This window comes from Leuresthes tenuis, unplaced genomic scaffold (assembly GCF_036924035.1).
Source record: "Leuresthes tenuis unplaced genomic scaffold, fLeuTen1.0.hap1 SCAF_18, whole genome shotgun sequence".
NCBI lineage: Eukaryota > Metazoa > Chordata > Actinopteri > Atheriniformes > Atherinopsidae > Leuresthes > Leuresthes tenuis.
The window spans coordinates 15617057-15623506 of record NW_027325372.1 but is presented as its reverse complement, the minus strand read 5'-3'; positions in this window follow the sequence as shown (position 1 = coordinate 15623506).

The window sequence follows — 6450 nt, the reverse complement described above, 5'->3', positions numbered from 1 at the left end:
ACCTGGAAATAGGATCAGTCTTCCACATGACTGTAGGGTCACTTCACATCACACAGCTGTGTCAGGGAAATATAACCTGGGTGGAGATTCTCAGGAACCAATGGTGAGTTTGGATGTGTGTGTGGACTGCACTGCACAAAGAACCACAGGATGGCATATTATCATTTCTCTTCCCTGTTATTCCCCTGAATATGGACTCTGTGGCTGGAAGTCCTTGAGACTTGTGACCTCCCCTCCCCCTCCCCACTATCTCCTTCTTTTTCATGTTGAAACTGGCACTGAACCAGAGAGCAGCTCTGCTGGCCTACACAGCATTACTGTAACAAAGTGTGCAGTAGCTGGCACCCAGGATGTGGGCGAGAAAACTAGGGACTCTCCATGACTCCCTTGTGAGGGGAAAAGGGCACAATGAGGAGAAAAGATACCCAAGCTCTACAGATAATCCCCTCTTACATTTCACTTTCACAATTCAAGGGCAAACAAGTGGGTATTTCAGAAAGATGCTATGAACAGTGAGTAGCAGGTGTTTAGTCTACCAAGTTTCTGTGCAAAGCAGCCTTTTAAAAGGACATCTGTGATGTTTGGGTTTTTCCAACCTTTGAATGGTTTGAATGTTAAGGTAAAATATTTAAGACTGATCTTTCTTATTAGACAAGAAGAAAGATAATGGGAAAACACTATGGCATAATCTGAATTAGAGGATGTTTCATTAGATGGCAAATTGATTGCATTTATACAGCACATTTTCTTGTCTTCTGGACATCTCAAAGCCCTTTTTTTTGCGATAAGCCACATTCACCCATTCACACACACATTGTTACAGGCTATACAGGCAGATTGTGTTCTTGAAGCAAACTATTGCATTATAATGTTTTGCTTTTTTTAATTTATACATAATTTGACATTTTCACACCACAGCTCTCCTTGCAGACCGGTTTCTGACAGTAAATCATAGTAAAATGTCAAATTTTGACATTTTGTGTCACCACAAATTTCCCCAGCAAGTTAACTATGTTACAATGATTTTTTCCCCAACAAGTGATCTTTAAATTGGTTAAATACCAAATGTGCTAATTTGCATTTCACACATGTAATTCTTTTAACTTTATCTACCCTGAAAAAACACATTTTTCTGTGAAATCATTTCTAAACTCGGCGCTTGTGTGCAGAATGATGCAATTTCTTTTGAATGAGTTTTATTTTTGTAAGAAACTGCTCATCAGATTTAAAGCATAACTTTACATTGGGCTGCTGTTGCTGTTGGCTCTAAATTTGGGGGGTTTCCATGCATTTTTAGTTGGAAAAGAATAAAAGAAAAAAATCTGACGATTGAGAACCTATGGTCGAGTAGACATACAGTGGTGGGTCTTCTGTTTGCAGAGAAACTGCCTATCGACTTTTATGAGCTCATTATGGGACTAATGTCTAAAATTATGTCTTGGCATACTGCAACCAAATCATAATCATAAACCAACATATACTTAACATAACGGTCATAACATTAAAACCAGGTGAAGTTAGTAATACTGCTTGTCTTGTTACAATGCAACTTCCTGCTAGGAAAACCTGCCACCACCATCCTTCAAGCTATGGGCTTATACGAAAAAATGCACAAGAAGGATCGAAAGAACTTGAAAAATAGTCTGAGACGTTCAATTTAACTCAGAGTGCAGGAATGTGAGCGGAGGTAGTCACTAACTATCTATGTGGTTTATCTTGAGGTTCTCAATTTCCCTTCGTTAAAGTGCCCTTTCTTTCTCCTCTCCAATCACTACCTCTACACCTCTCCATCAGATTTGATCATTTTGACTGAGGGTATAGCTCACAAAATGGTGCTTGCATACCATAATGTCATCACCTTCCCCTTGATGAATGACATTTTGTCGATTGCTATTGTGATATGACAGCATTGCAACTATGTCAAAAACTCACAGTTTGGGCTTCGGCAATAAATGTGTTAGAAATCTAAAATTACTTGGATAGGGTTAAAAAATGATCTTGGTTTCGGATCCAATTTGTCTTTCTAACAGGCCATCCTCATGTTAATGGATGATCTTTTGACTTTTCACATGCAGTTGCTCAAAAATCATAGAGGCTGTAATTTTAGGTTGTAATTCCCTGCATGAACAAACAGCCTATGGGGTTGTTTGTGATGTCAGAAGAGTCCCTGCATCCCTCTTGTCATACTTTACATTAGTCTTTGATCAGTTGATAAAAACTGAAATTGTATTTAGACAAACTCAAGTCTGTTACTTTGTGAAATGCAGTTTAAAGCAATTGATGAAATTAGCTGAGGAATCATAAAACTATTTAATCAAACCTCTGTTCTGACAGTCTGTCTTGAGCTTGAATTCCATCAGAAAGAAAACGATTGGAGGGCCTCAGGGTCATGGAGATTTGTTTATCATTTTACTCTGATCTGAAAGCACTGCAACATTTTGGAAGATTCAGTGTTATAATCACTGGCTGAGAGTACATTTCTTTAAGAAGAAAGAGGAAAAAAAGGGTCACTGTGGTCTTGCAGGGTGTGTTTTGTGCTGACAGTCATGCTGGTGGTTAAAACTTGTGGTTGTAGATGTCTGCAGAGGGCTGTGCATGTTTGCATCCACCACAAGGCCACTATCGGTCCACGTAAAATGTCTGCATTGTCATGGCATGAACCATGGGGTTTCCTTGGTTATGTCCAGGAAGCAGTAAATGGATGTTTTCTTAAATATATGACTTTAACCATGAAACCTAAAAAAAAATATCTTGAGCTGCTTCCCTGAATAAAAAGCATTCCTGTCTTTGATAATTAGCTTCTTCCTGATGACTTCATCTCAGAGTTTTCAATGTAACACAACCAAGTGAGCACATTCATTTTTTTATAGATGGAATTACTTAAGTTTAAGATTGAATATTACACACAATAAGCGGTTGTAGACAGTTGTATGATGTATTAAAACAGCCCCTCCATCATACCATTTTGAACAATTTGTGCTCTAAAGCAAATTTATATGAAATTACATTCCTGATCCACCCTCCGCTATTGATGTCAGGCGTTATACACCACAGCATTGTTTGCCAGCGACAATACATCCAGCTAACAATATCATGTGTCAATAAAGCAGTTGATGTTAATGCTTGGCTCCATGTGCCAAATAAAAGACCTGTGATTAGTGTAATATGTTCCAGACGTTCTGCACTGCTCGATAAACGCTGAGCATCCTCAACAGAATAACCACGACATTACATTAGGCATAAATACAGAATTCTAGCAATAGTGACATTTTTCTCTCAACAGCATGCCATATAGTCATAGCCATGTCAGAGTACCATGTGGAATAGCAGTAAAAAAAACAATTCAGCAGTGAGAAAATATCTTTTTTCCAAAGGTTTAAGCCTATTGAGCACTAAGTATTATACGTGTCGGTTGAATTGTACTGCTGTAGCAAGCACAGTTGTTATCAACTTGAGAAAAAGGTGATCTTTTACTTTACCCGAGGACATAATCTCTACCTTTACCTTGCGTGTGGAAGTAAAACAGCAGCACCAGTCAAAACTCTGAGAGTTGCAGTTTTTTCAGAATATCTACTTTATATCTTGGTGCCATAAGATTTCTTGTCTGCCTAATAAGCACCCCCAATCGTATTGAACAAAACAGCTCTGCATGGGAGCTGTTGGAAATATAGATCAAACAGAGAGCAGAAGGTGCAGCTTAAGCACCTTCAAGCACAGTTTTCTCTTTCGCTTAGACATGGTGAAAAAACAGCAAAGGTGATGCAGCTTATTATCGTACAAAAAAACATGGAGTAGGAAAGCTTGATCTGCGTGATTATCTAAATGTATTCTTAACAAAGCCACCCCTGCTGTATGTGTCTGTTCGTTAACATGATTACAGTAAAGCAATGTGAGTGGTTGAGACGTGCTGTGTTTAAACTGATATGTAACTGTTGCTATGTTCAACCTAGTAAGATTGCTCTCTCAGAATGTTACGGAAAAGGTCGGTGTTTCTTAAGACATGATACCAACTCACTCAGTTTGCTAACGAATTAATGGAAAGCAATGTATGAAGTACCGTGATATTTCTAGAAACTGCTGCTCCGAAGCACAGTAGAGAGTCTTTACAGAAGGTTCGCTAATAGCTAAGAACTTGCTCTCGCTGTTTGGACAAAAATGCCAACACAGTCTCTCTCCAGAATGGGTAAAGCTACGTTGGTCTATTGCCCAAAACACAATTAAATACAAGTTATCTAAAGGCTCCAATATGTTTGGCGTTTGCATGTTTTCAGAGTGTATGTGTGGGTTCTCTCCATGTTCCTCCACGCTTCCTCCCAAAGTCCAAGAGGTTAATTGACATTTCTAAATTGACCCGAAGAGAGAGTGTCTATCTCTGTGTCAACCTTTCCAGAGTTTCTTGAGCAACTATATATGAAAAAAAATATATATATTCTCCTCAAAGGCCTAAAGAAATGTTTTATCAGCATCTATTTATGTGCTTTTCATGTATTGTATTTATGATGAAGCTGTAACATAATGTATCATACATATGATTGTATGAGCAAACTTTCAAAGAATTATTCAAACAAAAGTTCTTCAGGGAGCAGTATTTTTTCTACCTAATCAGGTCCCAGTGGATCTGTATTCATCAGACACAATTTTTCAGAACGAATGATGCAACATCCTTAAAATGATGGGTCTTAACCAGTGATTCAGTAAAACGCAGAAACAAGATAAAACAATGAGTTATAATTCAAAGTTAATACATATATTACAGGGAACTGAAGTCAAAGTATTTACATACAGAGGGAGCCGACAGTAGGTGATGACTCATTGAATACATTTGATGAAAAACAAAACAAGGAAGGCCATGTCAAAAACAAGAAGTGGCATAAGTGTTCTGGAAGATGATCACCTGACAAACTTGTGGAAGCAAATAGAGGCTAGAACTCATTGTAACAATACTTCTCTCCATTAATCAGAGACTGTTTGGACAAACCAAAGCTTTTACATCTTAAACTGACATCGATCTGCTGATTACATACACACTCAATGGCTGATGTCATAGAATAAGTGAGGGCTGAAACGAAACAACACTGCACTTATATCATTAGTGAACTCACATGTGAGAAATTTCCTGTATTTATGCACAACTCAGTGCAACATAGTTCAAAGTCTCATAGCATGTTTCAGGCAGCTATTATCAAATACATAGAACAAATCATTGAACATAGGATATTGCTTCATCTTTGTCTTCAGTATCACGAATGGCGAATTTTTATGTAATACAGCTTATTCAAACTGACTGGAGGGTTAATGGAAATCTGTTTAAATTCAGAAGTAGCACACAAGCCCTGCTGCTGATGTTACAGCGGCTTCATCCTCTCTTCAAAATGAACAACAGACACTGAGGTAAAAATGCTTTAAGAGCTGGAGCATCAGCAGTTGCCGGAGGGCCAATTAATAGTTTCCCTATTTGCGTGTTTCCATGGATCTGATGGCTCTAAGTGAGTCTGTACAGCTGTTTAGTTTGCAAGAATTTAATTGTAACCTTATTGTAGTGGTTTAATCATTTTTAAAGGATAAGAAAGTTATTTTTCTTATAGTGACAGGGACACCAGTCTGATGTTCTTGTATGTTGAGCATTTTGAGCAGGATGTAAATTAAACATTGCCACACTGAAAATGTTTTTCGAAAGACAGATATTGAAGTTGCCAGGTTTGCAGTAAGTTGTATAGTCGAAGTTCCTCCGTAAAGCATCACCCATGAAAGTGAAAGATGAGGGAGGAAGTTTTATTCTAGCAAAAGTGGGTTATACTGAGTGGGTAATAAAAAGACAAAAACAAAAACTCATGCAATCAGTCTCATTTTTAAAGAACTGACATTATGGATTGAAAATGTTTTGCTTTCTGTGTTTCCCCATGATAGAAATGAATAGATTTCATTAATCATTAAACTTTATTTTGTGGCAGTCACCTTTTAATTAAAAAAGAAAATTGTCTATCAATGCTCTTTATTCTAGGGATAGAGGTTGCATTATTTGATGTCTTTAAGATTTATCTGTCAGTGCTAAATCATTTAGTATTTTTGGATGCATATTAATTTCCCAAAAAAGATGTCATGGTCAGCATGGTGGTATGGTAGTTAGCATCATCGTCTCACAGAAGGAACGTCTGAGGGGTCTTTCTGTGTGGAATTTGCACGTCCTCCCTAATCCTGTGTGAGTTGTCTCTGGGTACTCCAGCTACCTCTCACAGACCAGCAACATATGTGTTAGTTTAATTGGTGATTCTAAAATGACTGTAAGACCAAGAGCGACTGTGCATGGTTTTTGGTTAGTTTTTTCCTCTGTGTTGGCCCAGTGACAGACTGACAGCCTGTCCAAGCTGCACACTGCCTGTTACCCTGTGGCAATTGGGATAGGCTCTGGCCCCATGCAACTCTGACTGAGATGATATGGAAATGACATGT